The following is a 22,034-nucleotide window of genomic DNA, read 5'->3' on the forward strand; positions in this document are numbered from 1 at the left end:
CCTGCCTTCTCTGTGGAGACTGCTATTCTATATAATTTGTGCTTTTTAATGATTTTGATTTTTTCATTCTAAATTTAAGAATTTTTAATTTTTTCAAATGTAATGATCTAAAATGGATCTTTTGGGACTTCCCTGGTGGTCCAGTGGTTAAGACTTTGCCTTCAACTGCAAGGGTTGCAGGTTCAGTCCCTGGTTGGGGAGATCCCACATGCCTCATGGCCAAAAAACCAAAACATAGAACAGAAGCAATATTGTAACAAATTCATTAAGGACTTTAAAAAATGGTCCACATCAAAAAAAATCTTAAAAAAATAAAATGGATCTTTTAAAAATAAATGCAATTTTAAAAAGAATTTTATTTTATTTTATTTTTTTAGCATCTTTATTGGAGTATAATTGCTTTACAATGGTGTGTTAGTTTCTGCTGTATAACAAAGTGAATCAGCTATACATATACCTACAACTCCATATCTCCTCCCTCTTGCATCTCCCTCCCACCCTCCCTATCCCACCCCTCTAGGTAGACACAAAGCACCAAGCTCTTCTCCCTGTGATATGCGGCTACTTCCCACTAGCTAGCTATTTTACATTTGGTAGTGTATATATGTCCATGCCACTCTCTCACTTCATCCCAGCTTTCCCTTCCCCCTCCCCATGTCCTGAAGTCCATTCACTAGGTCTGCGTCTTTACTCCTGTCCTGCCCCTAGGTTCTTCAAAATCTTTTTTTTTATTTTTAGATTCCATATATATGTGTTAGCATACAGTATTTGTTTTTCTCTTTCTGACTTACTTCTGTCTGTATGACAGTCTGTAGGTCCATCCACCTCACTACAAATAACTCAATTTCATTTCTTTTTATGGCTGAGTAATATTCAATTGTATATATGTGTCACATCTTCTCTATCCATTCATCTATCAATGGACACTTAGGTTGCTTCCATGTCCTGGCTATTGTAAATAGAGCTGCAATGAACATTGTGGTACACGACTCTTTTTTAATTATGGTTTTCTCAGGGTATATGCCCAGTAGTGGGGTTGCTGTGTCATATGGTAGTTCTATTTTTAGTTTTTTGAGGAACCTCCATACTGTTCTCCATAGTGGCTGTATCAATTTACATTCTCACCAACAGTGCAAGAGTGTTCCCTTTTCTCCACACCCTCTACAGCATTTATTGTTTGTAGATTTTTGGATAATGGCCATTCTGACTGGGGTGAGGTGATACATCATTGTACTTTCTATTTGCATTTCTCTAATGATTAGTGACGTTGAGCATCCTTTCATGTGTTTCTTGGTAATCTGTATATCTTCTTTGGAGAAATGTCTATTTAGGTCTTCTGCCCATTTTTGGATTGGGTTGCTTGTCTTTTTGATATTGAGTTGCATCAGCTGCTTGTATATTTTGGAGATTAGTCCTTTGTCAGTTGCTTCGTTTGCAAATATTTTCTCCCACTCTGAGGGTTGTCTTTTCGTCTTGTTTATGGTTTCCTTTGCTGTGCAAAAGCTTTTAAGTTTCATTAGGTATCATTTGTTTATTTTTGTTTTTATTTCCATTTCCCTAGGAGGTGGGTTAAAAAGGATCTTGCTGTGATTTATGTCATAGAGTGCTCCACCTATGTCTTCCTCTAAGAGTTTTATAGTGTCTGGCCTTACATTTAGGTCTTGAATCCATTTTGAGTTTATTTTTGTGTATGGTGTTAGGGAGTGCTCTAATTTCATTATTTTACATGTAACTGTCCAGTTTTCCCAGCACCACTTATTGAAGAGACTGTCTTTTCTCCATTGTATATTCTTGCCTCCTTTATCAAAGATAAGGTGACCATATGTGCATAGGTTTATCTCTGGGCTTTCTATCCTGTTCCATCGATCTATCTTTCTGTTTTTGTGGCAGTACCACACTGTCTTGATTACTGTAGCTTTGTAGTATAGTCTGAAGTCAGGGAGCCTGATTCCTTCAGCTCCATTTTTCTTTCTCAAGATTGCTTTCATTCTTCGGGGTCTTTTGTGTTTCCATACAAATTGTGAAATTTTTTGTTCTAGTTCTGTGAAAAATGCCATTGGTAATTTGATAGGGATTGTATTGAATATTTAGATTGCTTTGGGTAGTATAGTCATTTTCACATTGTGGATTCTTCCAATCCAAGAACATGATATATATCTCCATCTGTTGGTATCATCTTTAATTTCTTTCATCAGTGTCTTATAGTTTTCTGCATACAGGTCTTTTTTCTCCTTAGGTAGGTTTATTCCTAGGTATTTTATTCTTTTTGTTGCAGTGATAAATGGGAGTGTTTCCTTAATTTCTTTTTCAGATTTTTCATCATTAGTGTATAGGAATGCAAGAGATTTCTGTGCATTAATTTTGTATCCTGCTACCTTACCAAATTCATTGATTAGCTCTAGTAGTTTTCTGGTAGCATCTTTAGGAATCTCTATCTATATTATCATGGCATCTGCAAACAGTGACACTTTTACTTCTTTTCCAATTTGGATGCCTTTTATTTCTTTTTCTTCTCTGATTGCTGTAGCTAAAACTTCCAAAACTATGTTGAATAATAGTGGTGAGAGTGGGCAACCTTGTTTTGTTCCTGATCTTAGAGGAAATGGTTTCAGTTTTTCAACATTGAGAATGATGTTGGCTGTGGGTTTGTCATATATGGCCTTTATTAAGTTGCGGTAAGTTCCCTCTATGCCTACTTTCTGGAGAGTTTTTATCATAAATGGGTGTTGAATTTTGTCAAAAGCTTTTTCTGCATCTAGTGAGATGATCATGTAGTTTTTCCCCTTCAATTTGTTAATATGGTTTATCACATGGATTGATTTGCATATATTGAAGAATCCTTGCATTCCTGGGATAAACCCCATTTGATCATGGTGTATGATCCTTTTAATGTGCTGTTGGATTCTGTTTGCTAGTATTTTGTTGAGGATTTTTGCATCTATGTTCATCAGAGATATTGGCCTGTAGTTTTCTTTTTCTGTGACATCTTTGTCTGGTTTTGGTATCAGGGTGATGGAGGCCTCGTAGAATGAGTTTGGGAGTGTTCCTCCCTCTGCTATATTTTGGAGGAGCTTGAGAAGGATAGGTGTTAGCTCTTCTCTAAATATTTGGTAGAATTCACCTGTGAAGCTATCTAGTCCTGGGCTTTTGTTTGTTGGAAGATTTTAAATCACAGTTTCAATTTCAGTGCTTGTGATTGGTCTTTTTTTATTTTCTGTTTCTTCCTGGTTCAGTCTCGGAAGGTTGTGCTTTTCTAAAAATTTGTCCATTTCTTCCAGGTTGTCCATTTTATTGGCATATAGTTGCTTGTAGTAATCTCTCATGATCCTTTGTGTTTCTGCAGTGTCAGTTGTTACTTCTCCTTTTTCATTTCTAATTCTATTGATCTGAGTCTTCTCCCTTTTTTTCTTGGTGAGTCTAACTAATGGTTTATCAATTTTGTTTATCTTCTCAAAGAACCAGCTTTTAGTTTTAGTGATCTTTGCTATTGTTTCCTTCAGTTCTTTTTCATTTATTTCTGATCTGATCTTTATAATTTCTTTCCTTCTGCTAACTTTGGGTTTTTTTGTTCTTCTTTCTCTAATTGCTTTAGGTGTAAGGTTAGGTTTATTTGAGATGTCTATTTGAGATTTTTCTTGTTTCTTGAGGTAGGATTGTATTGCTATAAACTTCCCTCTTAGAACTGCTTTTGCAGCATCCCATAGGTTTTGGGTGGTCGTGTTTTCATTGTCATTTGTTTCTAGGTATTTTTTGATTTCCTCTTTGATTTCTTCAATGATCTCTTGGTTGTTTAGTAACATATTGTTTAGCCTCCATGTGTTTGTGTTTTTTATGTTTTTTTCCCCTGTAACTGATTTCTAATCTCATAGCATTGTGATCAGAAAAGATACTTGATATGATTTCAATTTTCTTAAATTAACCAAGGCTTGATTTGTGACCCAAGATATGATCTATCCTGGAGAATGTTCCATGAGCACTTGAGAAGAAAGTGTATTCTGTTGTTTTTGGATGGAAAGTCCTATAAATATCAATTAAGCCCATCTTGTTTAATGTATCATTTAAAGCTTGTGTTTCCTTATTTATTTTCATTTTGGATGATCTGTCCATTGGTGAAAGTGGGATGTTAAAGTCCCCTACTACAATTGTGTTACTGTCGATTTCCCCTTTTATGGCTGTTAGCATTTGCCTTATGTATTTAGGTGGTCCTATGTTGGGTGCATAAATATTTACAATTGTTATATCTTCTTCTTGGATTTATCCCTTAATCATTATGTAGTTTCCTTTTTTGTCTCTTGTAATAGTCTTTATTTTGAAGTCTATTTTGTCTGATATGAGAATTGCTACTCTACTTTTTTTTTTTTTCCAATGCTCTGCACCAGTGATTTTAATAAAAACGTGCTTCTGAGAGAAAATAACTGAGCTGGCTGGTCTGCAGTCCTTCAAACAAAGCAGTCTGGTGTGTAGCTGGGGCCAGCGTCACCACGGCAGAGGGCACCTTGCCCTCAGTGCAGTTCAGCGACTCCCCATTTCTGGGCAAAGACACACCCTGGCCCTGTGTCCTTTTAAGAGGGGTGTACCCACTGAGCTGAGAGGCCAGACTCCGTTTTTCACGAGATGGTCTCACTTTGAGCTTCATTTTCTTCTTGTCAGGGTCATGCACAACAGCCTGCCTGCTGAGGCTCTGCTTCATGGCCAATGTCTTGCCACAGCCAGCGTGCTCACACACAAATGGGCGCTCCTCCTCATGGAACGAGAGGATGTGGCTCTGGAGGGTGAACGCAATGGTTTAGGTGCAGCCACAGCCTTCCCTGGGGCACTGACACACATCCCTCTCCGGGGCATGAATTCTCATGTGCTGCTTCAGGAAATCCTTGCACTTAAATGTTTTCTGGCACACATCACATGTTATGTCCTCTTTATGGGTTTCTCTCACAAGTTCCAGAAGCTCTGTCCATGTTTGTGCCACAAAAGAACATTCTTTTTGACATATATAGCCCTCGTGGACCTTCCCATGTCCCTTCAGACTGCTGGGGGAAGCAAAGTGTTTTCCACATCCTTTGTGGGTACACCTGAACAGTGGTTCGCTGTTGTGCTGGCACTGATGGATTTTCAGCTGCTGATGCTTCTTAAAGGTCTTCTTACAACCTTAAAACTGCATACATATTGTTTTTGCTGGTTTTCATGTTTGCTTTCAAAATGTTTCTCAAGTTTGATTTTATGTTGAATTTTTGATCACAGCCACTAGCTGTACAAAGGGCTTTTCTCTGGTGTGAACAGGGCATGGCGGCTGAGGTGGTAGTCACTGACGAAGGCCTTGGTACACCCTTCATGGTCACAAACAAATAGTCTCTCCCCTGTGTGCTTGCACAGGTGCGAGTCTAGTTTCCAGGCCTTGTTGTAATTGGGGCTGCAGTTGGGGAAGGAGCAGATGAACCTCTGAGGGGGAGCCGGGGCTAGGCTCTCACTGGCTGCAAGGAACATGTCGGCAATGGTCAGGGATGACACCGCCTCAGCAACCAAGTCAGGCTGGCTCTAGGATGCCTGGTGCCAGACACTCAGCCATGTGCTGAGCCATGTGCTGTGAACTGATGCTGACCAACTCCTCCAGGAGATCCTACGCGTGACCCCACTGCACTTCCGGGAGTGCGGCCCCAGCGGAGTGGGGCAGGGCTGGAGTGCCCACTCCAGCTTTCTTTTGATTTCCTTTTGCATGGAATATCTTTTTCCATCCCCTCACTTTCAGTCTGTATGTGTCCCTAGGTCTGAAGTGGATCTCTTGTAGACAGCATATGTATGGGTCTTGTTTTGTATGCATTCAGCCAGTCTTTGTCTTTTGGTTGGAGCATTTAATCCATTTACATTTAATGTAGTTATCAATATGTATGTTCCTATTACCATTTCTTAATTGTTTTGGGTTTGTTATTGTAATCTTTTCCTTCTCTTGTGTTTCCTACCTAGAGAAGTTCCTTTAGCATTTGTTGTAGAGCTGGTTTGGTGGTGCTGAATTCTCTTAGCTTTTGCTTGTGTGTAAAGGTTTTAATTTCTCTGTCAAATCTGAATTAGATCCTTGTTGGGTAGAGTAATCTTGGTTGTAGCTTTTTCCCTTTCATCACTTTAAATATGTCCTGCCACTCCCTTCTGGCTTGCAGAGTTTCTGCTGAAAGTTCCGCTGTTAATCTTATGGGGATTCCCTTGTATGTTAATTGCTGCTTTTCCCTTGCTGCTTTTAATATTTTTTCTTTGTATTTAATTTTTGATAGTTTGATTAATATGTGTCTTGGCATGTTTCTCCTTGGATTTATCCTGTATGGGACTCTCTGTGCTTCCTGGACTTGATTGACATTTCTTCACCCATATTAGGGAAGTTTTCAACGATAATCTCTTCAAATATTTTCTCTGTCCCTTTCTTTTTCTCTTCTTCTTCTGGAACCCCTATATTTCAAATGTTGGTACGTTTAATGTTGTCCCAGAGGTCTCTGAGATTGTCCTCAATTCTTTTCATTCTTTTTTCTTTATTCTGCTCTGCAGTAGTTATTTCCACTATTTTATCTTCCAGGTCACTTATCCGTTCTTCTGCTTCAATTATTCTGCTATTGATTCCTTCTAGAGAATTCTTAATTTCATTTATTGTGTTGTTCATCATTGTTTGTTTGCTCTTTAGTTCTTCTAGGTCCTTGTTAAACGTTTCTTGTGTTTTCTCCATTCTACTTCCAAGATTTTGGATCATCTTCACTATCATTACTCTGAATTCTTTTTCAGGTAGACTGCCTATTTTGTCTTCATTTGTTTGTTCTTGTGGGTTTTTACCTTGCTCCTTCATCTGCTGTGTATTTCTCTGTCTTCTCATTTGGCTTAACTTACTGTGTTTGGGGTCTCCGTTTTGCAGGCTGCAGGTTTGTAGTTCCCGTTGTATTTGGCGTCTGCTCCCAATAGCTAAGGTTCATTCAGTGGGTTGTGTAGGCTTCCTGGTGGAGGGGACTGGTGCCTCTGTTCTGGTGGATGAGGCTGGATCTTGTCTTTCTGGTGGGTAGGACCACGCCCAGTGGTGTGTTTTGGGGTGTCTGTGACCTTATTATGATTTTAGGCAGCCTCTCTGCTAATGGGTGGTGTTGTGTTCCTGTCTTGCTAGTTGTTTGGCATAGGGTGTCCAGCAGTGTAGCTTGCTGGTTGTTGAGTGGAGCTGGGCTTAGCGTTGAGGTGGAGATCTCTGGGAGAGCTTTTGCCATTTGATATTATGTGGGGCTGGGAGGTCTCTGGTGGACCAATGTCCTGAACTCAGCTCTCCCACCTCAGAGGTTCAGGTCTGACACCTGGCCAGAGCACCAAGACCCTGTCAGCCACATGGCTCAGAAGAAAAGGGAGGAAAGAAAGAAAGAAAGAAAGAAAGAAGGAAAGAAAGAAAGAAGAAAGAAAGAAAGAAAGAAAAGAAAAGAAAAGAAAAGAAAGGAAGGAAGAAAGAAAGAAAGAAAGAAAGAAAAGAAGGAAAGAAAGGAAGGAAGGAAGAAAGAAAGAAAGAAAGAAAAGAAAGAAAGAAAGAAAGAAAGAAAGAAAGAAAGGAAGAAAGGAAAGAAGAAAGAAAGAAAGAAAGAAAGAAAGAAAGAAAGGAAGAAAGGAAAGAAGAAAGAAAGAAAGAAAGAAAGAAAGAAAGAAAGAAAGGAAAGAAAGAAAGAAAGAAAGAAAGGAAGAAAGAAAGAAAGAAAGAAAAGGAAGGAAGGAAAGAAGGAAGGAAGGAAGAAAAAATAAATAAAATAAAATAAGTTATTAAAATAGAAAAAATTACTAAGAATAAAAAATTAAAAATAATTTAAAAAAGAGTGAAAGAAAGAAGAGAGCAACCAAACCTAAAAACAAATCCACCAATGATAACAAGCACTAAAAACTATACAAAAAGAAAAAGAATGGACAGACAGAACCCTAGGCAAATGGCAAAAGCAAAGCTATACAGACAAAATCACACAAAGAAACATACACATACACACTCACAAAAAGAGAAAAAGAAAAAAAATATATATATATATATAAAGATAAAAAAAGGAAGAGAGCAACCAAATCAATAAACAAATATACCAATGATAATAAGCTCTAAATACTAAACTAAGATAAACATAAAACCAGGAACAAATTAGATGCAGAAAGCAAACCCCAAGTCTGCAGTTGCTCCCAAAGTCCACCGCCTCAATTTTGGGATGATTCGTTGTCTATTCAGGTATTCCACTGATGCAGGTACATCAAGTTGATTGTGTAGATTTAATCCGCTGCTCTTGAGGCTGCTGGGAGAAATTTCCATTTCTCTTCTTTGTTCACACAGCTCCTGGGGTTCAGCTTTGGATTTGGCCCCGCCTCTGCATGTAGGTCGCCTGAGGGCATATTTTGGGAAGTCTGAGGTCTTCTGCCAGCGTTCAGTAGGTGTTCTGTAGGAGTTGTTCCACATGTAGATGTATTTCTGATGTATTTGTGGAGAGGAAGGTGATCTCCACGTCTTACTCCTCCTCCATCTTGAAGGTGCCCTAAAAAAGAATTTTAAACAAACTATATTACTTTATTACATATCTGTGGATGAATCCACATAAAACTGGTACATTTAGAGTTACCAAACGGTTATAAATGTTATGAAAGAAGAAATGTTTACCTGAGATAATTACACTGCGAGGAAACAGATTTGATAATTGTGTGCTGACTTTTTCTGTAGGAGGTGAAATTATATTCTTGGTCCTTCAGGGAGTCACTCTTCTTATCAACAAAGAGCATACCTTTTTTTCCCCAAAGCCCCACATCCTTAGGAACCATTAGGCATGATTTAAGTTGTCAGCAGATTAATTGAACTTTTTACCAATAAACTATTCACATTTTTTCCTCCAATAACGAGTGATGGAATATGAAGGACGTGTGGAGTGTATTCACATTTGATAGTCATTTTTATCAGAACACTGCAAGCACATATTCTTAAACATTTATCACTGGACTACATTAAAATTGGTAGCAGACAAAAGAAACGAGAGGAGAATCATTATCTAAATTCCTAAAGTACAGAATGATGTGGCTATGACCTTTAATTAATATAATGCTTTACACACAAGAAAGTCTGTCATACATGCCTTATATTGTGTAAGTGTTTATTTTAAATCAACATTAAAAGCCATGAGTATGTAAGATGCTGAGTCACACATATTTAAACCTTTTGATCTTTGACCTGGAGAAGACCACATTCCAAATGACAGATGCACTGAAATATGCATACAATATGAAAAGACAGCAGCGTATTGTCACGTTGTACTTTTCCTCATACCTTGTAGAATTTCCTCATTGCCACCTTCTTTTAAGCAAAAATAACTAGCTGTTCCAAAACATGAACTGGTTTTATAAAATGATCTTTCATCGCTTCAAGGAAGATTACCTATGATCTCAACTGACCTCAAGAACGCTACCGCAGAGCTACCAGCCACTCAAGCAGACCAACTCTGGAGATTATTGAAAGATGTATGGATAAAGCCTTTTATTTTCCTTAAGTGAATTCACTACCCTTCAAATTTAGGGGTTTGGATGAATAAGTCCAGGGGCTGCTACAGCTGTCTGGCAGGAAAATACAGCATATTAAAGAATGTCTATCAGGTTATCTTGCAAATCAGATCCCTTTCCAATCTAAAAATGTGGTATTGAGCTTGTAGAGCCTCATGTTTAAATAAAAAGTTTTCCTTAAAAAAAAAAAGCTTAAGACAAATTACTTTTAAAATATAAATACTTTTTGATTCTCTTTATCAGTGATTGTTGTGTTGTCCTACATTCAGTACTTTTTTTCACTCCAACCAATTTATTCTACTCTGAATAGCAGACTCATCAATTAAAGTTTGTCTCTCTCCTGCCCTGAATGTGCTGATTGCCCCATTTTCTTCTAACAGTTAGTCAAGGCACAAATACAAATTATGGTCTGGGTTTTGTTTCTGCCTTAAAAAAAATTCACACCCAGCAAGGTAACTGAAAGAAATGTTAGCTTTTCCTCCTGATCAGGTTGAGCTTTGTTTATTGCTCTTTTGAAAGCATATTACACAGGACTCATTTGCTCCCCACTTTCTAAGCAGTTCTACAGGGGATGACAGGGTGGGTAAGCCTCAGACCTGGCTTCCATTCAGGAGAGGGTTTGGGGAGGCTGTGGTGACAGTGGAGAGAAGTTCCTCCAGGCTGGCTGCCTGCTTACTTAATACCATGACACGCAGAGCTGGACAGGACTACTGTCTCACCAGTAATTCCACAAAGTGGATAATGAAGCAGCTCTATTTACTGACTACTAGGCAACTAGGCCAGGACAATCAACTGTAATCACAGCTAATGGCTCATATAAATTGGCTTCATGCAGACCAAGGATCTAGCAGAAACTCAACTCCTTTCCTAGAATTTACTTTGCCAAGATATACTCAGTGTATCGAGTGTTCATAGGCATCTCCACCCCATACCTGCGGCCATGTAGAGAAGCTGTGAAGAGGACACCAGCTTTCTTCCAAATGGGAGCACTTCCTGCCTAAGAGGATTCCATTTGGGATGAATCTTTCTAGCAGCCTTTATATTTTACAGGACCACTCAGAAACTCTTCTCAGGGGTTCCCATTCACTCTTATAACCATGTGTGGCCTATAATTTCTTTCAGCAGCCAATAGTTTCATTCAGGACCTAGTTTTATGGTAGAGTCACTAGCCCCATTGTTGAAGTCAAATGACGCCTCTTCTCTCTACAAAGGTCTGAAGGATCCCCATTGTTTTATAACTAACTGAGTTGAGTTTTATCTCATATTGGTCCATAAGCATCCTGTAGGCAGCAACTATGGAACTTGACTTTGTATTATCCATAGTGCCCAGAAGAATGCTTTGCACATAATAGATGCCAAATGACATTATAGATTTCAGTAAATTAAAAACCTAATGCTTGACATGTAATAGTGAAAATTGCTAAGTGATTTTGGAAATCAGAAGAACCAGTTCTGCTTTTCCTACACACAGAAAAATTATTTGTATTGTTATGGCTATTACTTTATCCAAATACCTAACCGTAATTAATTACACTTCCTTATGATATCTTCAGAATATGTATGTAATTAGAAAGTGGCTCGGACATAAAATTTTGTTTTAAAAAGTTTTATTGACAACTGATATTATGTTCCTCACTTTCGACTTTGGTGTTTACAAAATTTTAGATAACCAGAAGTTTCATTATGGTCATCACCTTAACGTAAGACCAGCCCTGGTTCGTGTATTATCAGTAATAATTTCCTTTAATCTCTACCAAACATGTTCCTTTAAAAAAAATTTAATTCAATAATGCTAAATATTAAAGTAAAACTTTCCTATTTCCATTGTTACAATCACATGGTACCAGAAGGGTCTCAACCCTCAGTGCTAGTTCATTTACTTATTCTAAAATAGGTATATTAATGCCCAGCAGTGTTAATGCCTCTCTAAACAAATCATCATCTGTCTATATACACATGACTCATATTCTTTCCTTTCTCTAGTGATCCAAGAAACATGTTTATTCTATTCCTTTACATCTACATCTGGGAGTCTTATTAGTAGAAGTAAAAATAAATAATTTAGCTTAAATAACTCAGCTTAGCAAATCTGTCCTCTCCTGCAAATTCACACTTACTATCCAGCACTCTGAAAATGCCTCATAGTTATTTTAAAAGGTTTGGCAATTTTGGATATTTTAATTAGTTTTTTTGATCTTTAAATATTCTTATTTTATATAAATACCTAACATCAAATTAGAGCAAATATCTTAAGTGGGAAAAAATAGCGTAAGGGATGCTAGTGAGTACCCCATTAATATCCCTCGACCTTACCACTTGGTGCATGTGGCCAGCACCTGTGTTCCTTTCCCTAAGGGCTTTTTCTAGCCACTATGCAGCAGGCCAAAAATGCCAGGGAATTAGCCTCCCTCTACAGGAGCTCTCCACTAATGCGGAAGGGAGTTAGTAAATAAATGCCCCAAATCCCTTACCCTGGAAGGGAGCAGATAACACTGAAGTGTGTGTTCTACATAAGCTCCCAAAGGACCATCCACCCCCGTGGGATTGCACCAAGTAGCCCACAGTGGTACCTGGCTGGACAATGTACCTTTTTATTGGCTGTCGTCCCTCCCTGTCTTACTGCCCAATTCTCCTACTGAGGTTTGCTTCACCTCCCAAATAAACTTTTTGCACTGCAATCTTTTTCTAAGAGTCTACTTCTGTGAAAGCTTAAATTAAGACAGTTAGTGAGATAAGAGGTCCTGAGAAGCAGATCCTCAGGCTGGGACTCTAGAACTGAATGACTCACTAGCCAAAAGACAATGAGGGGTCCATTACTGGTGGTAAGTGGAGTGGTAACAATCCCAGACATGCTGTGGCAACCCAATTAATAAGCCACTCAGCAAGAATGAACTGGGGCATGATACAGATGGAAGAGGATGTATTGGATGATGCAGTAGCTCCAGCATTTAGAAGATTTGAGGGTAACAGTGTTTAAGAATGATGAAATTGGCTTGTTGTTTTTAAGTGCAATTGAAGCTCTGAAGGAAGAAAAAGACAGGCAGACTCATGCTCCTACCAACTCAGCTCCTGTATTCCTTTGCCTGAGAGCATTCTTGGCTACTGAAGGTATTTTGCCCTTGTGTGCAGTAGACTTAAAGTGCTGAGAATTAATGACCTCCAGGAACAGCATTCAACCCATGAGCAACAGGAATTGGCGTATAAATGCCCCAGCTCCCTCACCCTTGGAATAGATGACTCTGAGATGCATGTTCTACACTGGCTCCCAGAGTTTCCTCATTGGCATTAAATTCCAGTAGCCCACAGTGATAACTGGATTGGTGATACACTTCTTAATAGTTGACTTCATTCTCTGTCTCCCTTCCCAGTTTGCTTTACATCCTACTTAAACTCCAGTCCTTGTCTCAGGGTCTGCTTTGGGGGACATCCAGGTTAAATCAAATGGTCTTATCCATCATTAATATGACTACAGTGTTGCACCTAAAGAACCAGGCAAAGCCATGAGGAATATGCAGAATCCAATCAGATATTATTTAAATATTTATAAAAGTTTGGACCCTATCAGGTTAGAAAAATATGAGACAAATTCAGAATAGACTCAAGGGATAAAGAGATTAGTTGATTCCTATTAATTGGTAAAGCAACTGCAAGGAGGAAGAATTGGATTTTGTATAAACTGAACTGGGACTTGAGTGGGCTGAGATACTACTCTTGTCAGGACCTGTTAAAGTCACTATACACAGGGCTCACGCTGCCCCAAGGCCTTGGCAGTGTCTCAGGACAACAAACATCCTGTGATCCAAACAAAATTACATCAGATATGCAACCTTGTCCATCTAAGAAAGTCTTAGTAGAGTAACCTCAATTTACCGGCTTGAAATTTTTCTCTTTGTTCCCCGCACCACCGCCCCCCCCCCACCCAGGGAAAACTTTTAGATTAAGGGAAGAAGGTGAAAAGGTAAATTCAATATATAATATTCTTGTGCTAAATGTTAGAAAAAACATATGTGTAATTGGCATTGAGTGTAATAATGGAGAATAAAGGATCAGTCAGATGAATCTTGTGATTCCTATTTTAAACGTGCAGTTAGGTAATTCATTTAGACTTGTGATTTTCAATAGAAATATATAAAAGAATTATGGACTTATAAGTAATATTGTAACATTCAGAATAAGTAATATGTTTAGAATCCTCATGTTTATAAATATAATTTAATAGATTTTAAGAATAATATAAATGCCTGGGAAGGTGTTTGTTCTGATAATTTAACTGCTTTTAAAAAATTAAATATATTAAATTTATATATACTCCTTAAAATTAATCTTTAAAATAGACTAGATTTATAAGCAGAATAATTATAAGTTCAAATTTTAAAATGAAGGAAAAACTGGGGTTTGGATTTGCAACTTTCATAAACCAAATATTAATTTTTACAAATCAAAGCAAGTATAAATTGTCCTGCTCTCAAAGACAACCAAAAGACTCACCCTTTCAAGAGTGGGATGCAGTGAAACCATGTTTATAACCACTATGGACTTTGTATCTTAAAAGGGGGCGGTCTAGAGCCCCCAAGTCCCCTGAATTACAAGTGCTCAATGATTTGCATTTTCAACCCTCTCACCCTCCTGTCTGAATTTCCTCTATCTACTGCCTGATTCTTTTAGGAATTATTTTCATAGTCTTCCTCTCCAGGCCACAGTCTCAGAGATGGTAAAAGGACCTCCAAGTGGACTCTAATTGTGATCAACCCTATAAACAGCCATGCTAATGACATTCTCTACACCTCAACCATCCACAAGTTAAATCACATGGGAACTCTGTATCTCCTTTACTTCTTTTCCCCCTCCTTAAAATGATCAGAATAATGTCATGGTCTATGTCTGTTATCCTGATTAACTAAATTTTTATGATTATATGAGGGGAAAGTATCAATTCCTTTAAATAAATAGAACTGTTTTATGTTCAGGATTTGGGGTGTATGTGGGGAGTTTTTAATTTGTTTTCTTTGTTTTACTTTAATGACTTAGCTAAAACATTTTCTTTCCTTATTAGAAGGCATCTTTATTTCAGTGAATTTCCTAGAAGGCTACAGGGCCTTGTCCAGGGAAATAAAACAAGGCACTGCATTGCCCTGTTTTCCTAGGTAGTTCTGAATAGTAATGGTTGTATTTGCTTTACGTAATGGGCTTCTCAAAAAAAGATAAGTAAAATACTTAAACTTTTAAAAATGTTGGTTACTGTTCACTGCCATAAATCAGTCAGAAGTTGAGGCTAAGAGACCCAAATATTCCATCTGTCTGATTCACTGCCACTCTTATATAAAATGGAAGCAGCAGGCAGTGGAGAGTTCCTCATCTGCCCCACCCCAAATCCAAGCCCAAATCCTGCGGCTGCCAACCTCAGCTGGAATCTCCGTGTTGCTTGGAAATCCTGTGACTAAAATTTAGAACTTTTTCTTTCATGCTTTCAAGTTCTCAAGTCTGATCCTAATCCTTAACTCTCAGCAGATGAACCCACTAACTTCACCAGGAAAATAAAGACTATCCCTTATCTTTCCTTGCACAGCCATCCAGCTAACATGTCTTGAAGCGCTAAGCAGTATGCTAGAAAGAATTTACCTGAGAGAAAAGTAAGATTCAGTCTCTGCCTTCCAGAAATGCATTGCCTAGTGAAGAGGAGGATGTGGGAAAAAATAATTTAAACAAAAGATAGTAAGTGTAGCTGAATGACGTGGGACTGTAATTCACAGTTTTATAAAAGCAACTGGAAGTAAAGTCTTATAAAAGCAGAGTTTTATAAAAAGCAACTGGAAGTAAAAAATGTAGTTACCTGGGGTTTTTCTCTGAATTCATTCTAACTACTTCCTAATTTCTAATTTATGATCATTCCCCTATCTTTAACTTCTGCTGGATCCCTTTTAGAAAAATGTAAATGTAAGACACATTCCAAATCATTTTTAAAATTCAAATCAGTCTAATAAATTATAATAGTGCTTAAGACCTTAGTTCCTAGGATAGTGCATTGTTGAATTATTTACAGCATGATGTGAGTGCAAAATAAATAGGGCTTTTTAAAAACCGGTGAATCACAATGGCCTCAGGTCACCAATGACCATTTTTAGTGACAGGAATATATATGTGAGTAGAAAGATGGTCATGAATTGATGACCATAACCTTGAACCAGGGTTCAAAAACTCTAAAATTGTATTCTGTCTTTGCTAATGACACAGATCATAACTTCATGCAATAAAACTTCATTTCATTTCAGCCCTTTCTTTCTAGTCCAGTGGAAGTCCACCTCTACCACTAACTACTCCATGACAGCACGCAAGTCTCTTGAACACTAAAAGGATCATAATAACCTGCCTAACTCACATAAATACTATGGGATTCATATCACATAATAGATCCAAAAATACGTTTCAAAGTTTTTAAAAAATACTACATAGAGGAGAAAATGTATGATATTATTATTATTAATACTCATGTGTGGAAGAGCCTGAAATGGTAAAATTGGTGGGGTTGATTTTGAAACCATTTGAAACTAAAGTAATAAAAAATGATAGAGTCCAAGAAAAAGAAAACTAGACATTGAAAAGTCATCTATTGCTAGGCCATTCCAAGCAGTGATCTACAGATCCTTTGAAAGGAAAAGATTTGCTCCCATTTCCAATATGTGGAACTAAGTGTTCTGTATCAGTCTAGTTTATATCAGTTTTAAGCAGTACAGCAAAACCAAGTTCTAGGTTTTTAAATTTCTTCTTGAACCATTCCAAAACTACAGGGACATCCAGCTCACCATATAGTCCTAGGAGTATGAGCCATATCCTTCCAAGTGTCCTGAGCATTTACATTCCATCGTTCTTAAAAATAACTTTTATCAAATGTAAAACATCATATTTTTTCATCAAGTCTAAATTATTATTGAATATAAGACACACCATTTTTTCAATATACACTACAAAAGAAAGTTCTACTAAACTATGACATGCCATGACACATCCCAATTCCAGAGATTTTAAAATGAAAAAAAAAAATTATGTCTTAGAATCAATGAATATAATAATTACTGTCTTATTATAAAAGGAATCCATATTTGTTGAAAAATTGCCAAAGACTGTGTATTAGCAGAAACATGGTTGCAAGTCACAGAAAAACTAGATTAAATAAGAGTTTGCTTAACTGGAAATCCATTGGAAGGACAGAGGTTAGGGTTGGTTTAATTCAGGGCCTGAAGGCTATCTCAAGAGCAGTTTCTTTCCACACTCTGATCTGCCTTCCATGGTGTCAGCCTTCCTGAGACAAACTTCTTTCATGGTATGGGTTCCAGGTGTCCCATCTGCACCCCACTCCACACTGGAGATAGGGCTTCCATCCTGGCACTCCAAGCGAGAATTCTGAAATTCACCTGTACTGTTAAGATCATCTCCATCATCTCACCTCACCTGAGCTGGAACTGTTGCTTAGAAAATGCAAATGTACATGAAAAGTACACGGACTGCATGGGGAAGGGAGTAATACCCAACCGGAAAATCTGCCTATTGCTAGAAAAAAACCAAAAAAACAAAAACCAGTGGGGAAGGGGGAATTGCTTGAAATCTGTGATGGTTAATTTTATGCGTCAACTTGGTTAGGCTCTGGTGCCCAGTTGCTTGGCCAAACACTAGTCTAGATGTTGCTGTGAGGGTATTTTTAAGATGCAAGTAAAGTAGATTACCCTCCATGTGGGTGGGCCTCAAAAATGACTGAGCTTTTCCGCAGAATAAGGAATTCTCCTCAAGAATGCAACATCAACGCTTATCTGCGTCTTCAGCCTCCTGGCCTTCCCTGCAGATTTCGGACTTGCCAGCCCCCTCAATCATCCTACAATTGTGGGAGCCAATTCCTTAATCTCTCTCATTCTTTCACTCTCCCCACCCCACCCCCCCAGGAATACCATTTTAAAATATTTTCTCCAACTTTATTTATTTACTTTTCTATGCATAAAAACATATGGAAACATTTTACTCAAATGACATCATACTGGATATGCAAGATTCAGAACTTTTGAATCTCGGTTTTGTCCCTTTATTTGTTAAGGTGATCATTTTTCCATGCCCTTAAATATTTTAACGTGATTCTTTTTTTAGCAGTTACCAAATAATACATCACATAACTGAACTATAATCCATTTAACTGTTTGACTGTTTCTGGGCTTTTGGATGATTTCATTTTATTCTCTAAATATACAGCCCTCTCTCCTGATGTGAAAAGCCAGCTAGGAGCCACTGCTGGAATCTGAGGCCTCCAGAGGTCAGGACCAAAAGGGTTGCATTTGGCAGGTATACACTTATCTCCTGACTCATCAAGTTGTATAAATTAAATATGTACAGTTTTTTATATGTCAAAGAAAAGTGTTGCACTTGGGGCTGGCTAGAGCTTATTATGAATAAAGAGTGTGTCGCCAATTCATCCTTTAGCCAGAATGATTCTGACCTGGCATCAAAAAATATCACTCTTCTGGAGATAACCATGAAGATCTGCACCTACCATGAAGGTCTTTGGGGCAGTGACGTGGACCTCTGGTCCCTGCTCCTAAGTCATCATCACTGTTAAGGGCATACATTTGTTTTCAAGTAACATAGTAATGTTTGTGACTTGTCCAAAAATTTGTTTACTCTTGCAAGATCCTCAAAAGAATGAAAACAACAACAAGGAAAATAAAAGGAGGAAGACGAGTTATGAATGGGTCTGTATGGAATCTCAGTAGGAACATATTCTGTATCCTATATTGACTCATTCACAGGCCTAATTATGAGAGAAAACTGAATGTGCGCTCATGAGTGGTGAACAGAATGGACGTTCTTGGAGAACAAAGAAACATATGGCCGTCTGGCAGACCACACCAGCATTTCTCCGAAGCACAATTGCCTGTGAGGTTTCCGGACCTGACACCCCTGCCACTGCAGATTTCACTCTCCATCCATTACCGTCATTGACAGAGGGCCTGATGCAAGTCCCCAGAGCCAACATACCGCTCCCAGCAGCTGGATTTCTCTGAAACAGTTAAGTGGCATTTTTTCCCAATTACTCTTCCCAGACTTTAGATGGAGGGAAAAAACCATTTTGTGAAATGGTGAGAGTAATGACAACAATTAATTTGCGGCTGTGGTGAAGTGCAATTTTAGCAAGGCATTGAAACGTAGCATATGATTATAGCGTTTCTTCAAGAAACGGATTTCTAGGTCTCCTGTTCTAATATTTTAATATATTTTATGAATTTCCTTTTTATTTATTTACTTATTTGTCATATTCTAGAGATAACTTTGCTTTTGAATGCTGGGTTTTATTTTTAAGACTATACTTAACCCTCCTACTTAAAAATCGCTGGGAAACACGTAAAATGTATTTGAAGTCTTTAGAATATCTGTAAGCTGAAAGAAGATTGAAAAAACTCCTAGGTGCTGAAAGATTAAAGCTGCTGTATGTGTGAAAGGAACGACCTCACAATAAACTTATGCTAAACTGAGTTTTAAAAAACATGAGTGGAGTGGCTAAATTATAGATAAATAATACAATATGATAAAGAAGATTTAGATTTTTTTTAAAGGAAGAGAAATAATTCAAATCAACACATATTTATGAGTCTACTCTGTTCCTTTATTTATTTATATATTCATTCAATCATTCAAAAATATTTAGTTATCTATCATGTCCCAGGCACAGTTCAGCACACTGGACACAGAACAGTAAACAAAACAGACAAAAATTCTTGCCCTCACGGGGCTTACGTTCTAGTGGAGAGAGATGTGTCCCTGAATTAAATTCCAATTTAATGACGATGACAGTGCATAAGTGCTTGAGATGTTAAATAATAAAAATGCCACAAAACCACGATATAAGAAATTTCAAATAGATGCTTATTTGGCATTATTTACTTACAACATCTTATTTATGAGGTTAAAAATAGAATTGTATGAAACTTGAAAATTAAACTGGTAAATTATCTGCAGATTCTTAGTAAGTATTGGGTTGCCCAAAAAGTGCCTTCAGTTTTTAAGTACAAATAAAAGACATTTTTCATTTTCACCAAGAACTTTATTGAACAATGTATTCACCCTTCTGTTCCACTACCTTCTGCCATTTTTCAGGCAACTTCATAATTCCATCTTCCCAAAACTTTCTATCTTTTTGAGCAAAGAACTATTCCAGGTGCCTTTTACAGTTTTCCAGGGAATGAAAATTTTTTCCATTAAGAGAATTTTGTAAATACCGAAATAAATGGAAATCCGAAGAAGGTGCAGTGTCTGGTGAATACGGCAGATGAATCAGAAATTCCCAGCCAAGCTGTAACAGTTTTTGCCTGGTCATCAAAGAAACATGCTGTCTTGAGTTATCCTGATGGAAGATTATGTGTTTTCTGTTGACCAATTCCAGACGCTTTTCATCGAGTGCTGTTTTCAGTTGGTCTAATTGAGAGAAGTACTTGGAATTAATTCTTTGGTTTTCCAGAAGGAGCTCATCATAGAGGACTCCCTTCCAATCCCACCATATACACAACATCACCTTTTTGGTTATGAAGACCGGCCTTCGGTGTGGTTGGTGGTGGTTCATTTCACTTGCCCCACGATCTCTTCCATTCCACATTATTGTACAGTAACCACTTTTCATCGCCCGTCACAATTTGTTTTAAAAACAGAACGTTTTCATTGCATTTAAGTAGAGAATCACATGCGGAAATACGGTCAAGAAGGTTTTTTTCGCTTAACTTATGTGGAACCCAAACATCAAAGCGATTCACATAACCAAGCTTGTGCAAATGATTTTCAGCACTTGATTTGGATATTTTGAGTATGTCGGCTATCTCCCGCGTGGTATAACATTGATTGTTCTCAGTTAATGTCTTGATTTGATCACTATCAACTTCAACTGGTCTACCCGACCATGGAGCATTGTCCAGCGAGAAATCTCCAGCACGAAACTTCGCAAACCACTTTGGACATGTTCAATCAGTCACAGCACCTTCTCCATACACTGCACAAACCTTTTTTGTGTGTTTCAGTTGTGTTTTTACCTTTCTTGAAATAATAAAACGTAATATGATGAAAATGTTGCTTTTTTTCTTCCATCTTCAATATTAAAATGGCTACACAAAAATTCACCTATTTTGATAAGTTTTTTTTAAATGCACGCTGATATGACAGCTGTCACAATACAATCTAACAAAATTGTTTCTAATGAAGTTAAAGCCAACTAAGTGCTACTAGAGCCATCTTACAGAGAAAAAACAAGTGAACCTTTCGGCCAACCCGATATAAGGTAAGGAACTGGGGGAAATGGCATTATATGAAAGGCATCCTTATAACTGAGCAAGAACATGCTTTGACAGGTTGGTCGATAAACAACATGGAGAGGATGGAGGACATCACACCAGAGTTTCACAGTGTTCGAGATTCCTGAAGAAGGGATATATGTACAGCAGAATCAGAAAACAGTCACAATTTCTACAGTATAATAAAAGAACTGGCTGGGGCTTCCCTGGTGGCACAGTGGTTGAGAATCTGCCTGCCATTGCAGGGGACACGGGTTCAAGCCCTGGTCTGGGAAGATCCCGCATGTCGCGGGGCAGCTAAGCCCGTGAGCCACAACAACTGAGCCTGCGCGTCTGGAGCCTGTGCTCCGCAACAAGAGAGGCCGCGACAGTGAGAGGCCCGCGCACCGCGATGAAGAGTGGCCCCCACTCGCTGCAACTGGAGAGAGCCCTCGCGCAGAAACGAAGACCCAACATAGCCAAAAATAAATAAATTAAAAAAAAAAAAAAAAAAAAGAACTGGCTGTTGTGAACAACAGGGTTTTAGGTATGGAAAGACAGAATGTGGCACAGACTAAGGGGAGATCAAGATGGCGGAGTAGAAGACATGGAGCTCACCTTCCCCCACAAAAACAAAATGGGTGAAAGAGAGAGTGACTACCTTACAATAAACTATAGCCTCAATGACACTCGAGAAATAACAAAATAGTAAAAAGAGTCAACATGGAAATTCACCGAAGGACAATATACTTTTAAAGAGATTAAGTAGAATGCAGAACTAGCCTAAATGTCAAATTAAAATTCTATGATTGTCTGTTTAGTGATGATGTCTTACCCTTATGCAATGGTATGCTGATTCTTAATCATTTTCATTTCATTATAAATAATTACAGATGTTAAACTGTTGTGTTACTTTGTCTCTAGATGAAGGAATATTTTTAAGACCAGCAGTTGTAGAAAGGGCTACAGATTGAGAAGTTAAAGGTATATAAAATCTGTATAAGCTTTCCTGAGCTTCAGAATTATATTTAAAACACCCATTTGTCAATCTCCAGGGAATCCTTTGGGCACCTCTGAATTAACACATCCTAAACTGAACTCTTTATCTTGTTCAGTATCCCATTTCTTCATCTCAAGTAACAGTTCCACCATTCACTCAGACTAGCAAGCTACAAACCTGGGAATCCCTCTCTCTCTCTCTCTCTCTCTCTCTCTCTCTCACAAACA

General features: G+C 38.0%; 1 pseudogene; it reads right to left on the minus strand.

The window, feature by feature from the left end:
- Positions 1 to 4,384: 4,384 nt before the first annotated feature.
- LOC132347353 (transcription factor IIIA-like) lies at positions 4,385 to 9,304 on the minus strand (annotated as a pseudogene).
- Positions 9,305 to 22,034: the final 12,730 nt, after the last annotated feature.

Source organism: Balaenoptera ricei, chromosome 14 (assembly GCF_028023285.1).
Source record: "Balaenoptera ricei isolate mBalRic1 chromosome 14, mBalRic1.hap2, whole genome shotgun sequence".
NCBI classification, from domain to species: domain Eukaryota; kingdom Metazoa; phylum Chordata; class Mammalia; order Artiodactyla; family Balaenopteridae; genus Balaenoptera; species Balaenoptera ricei.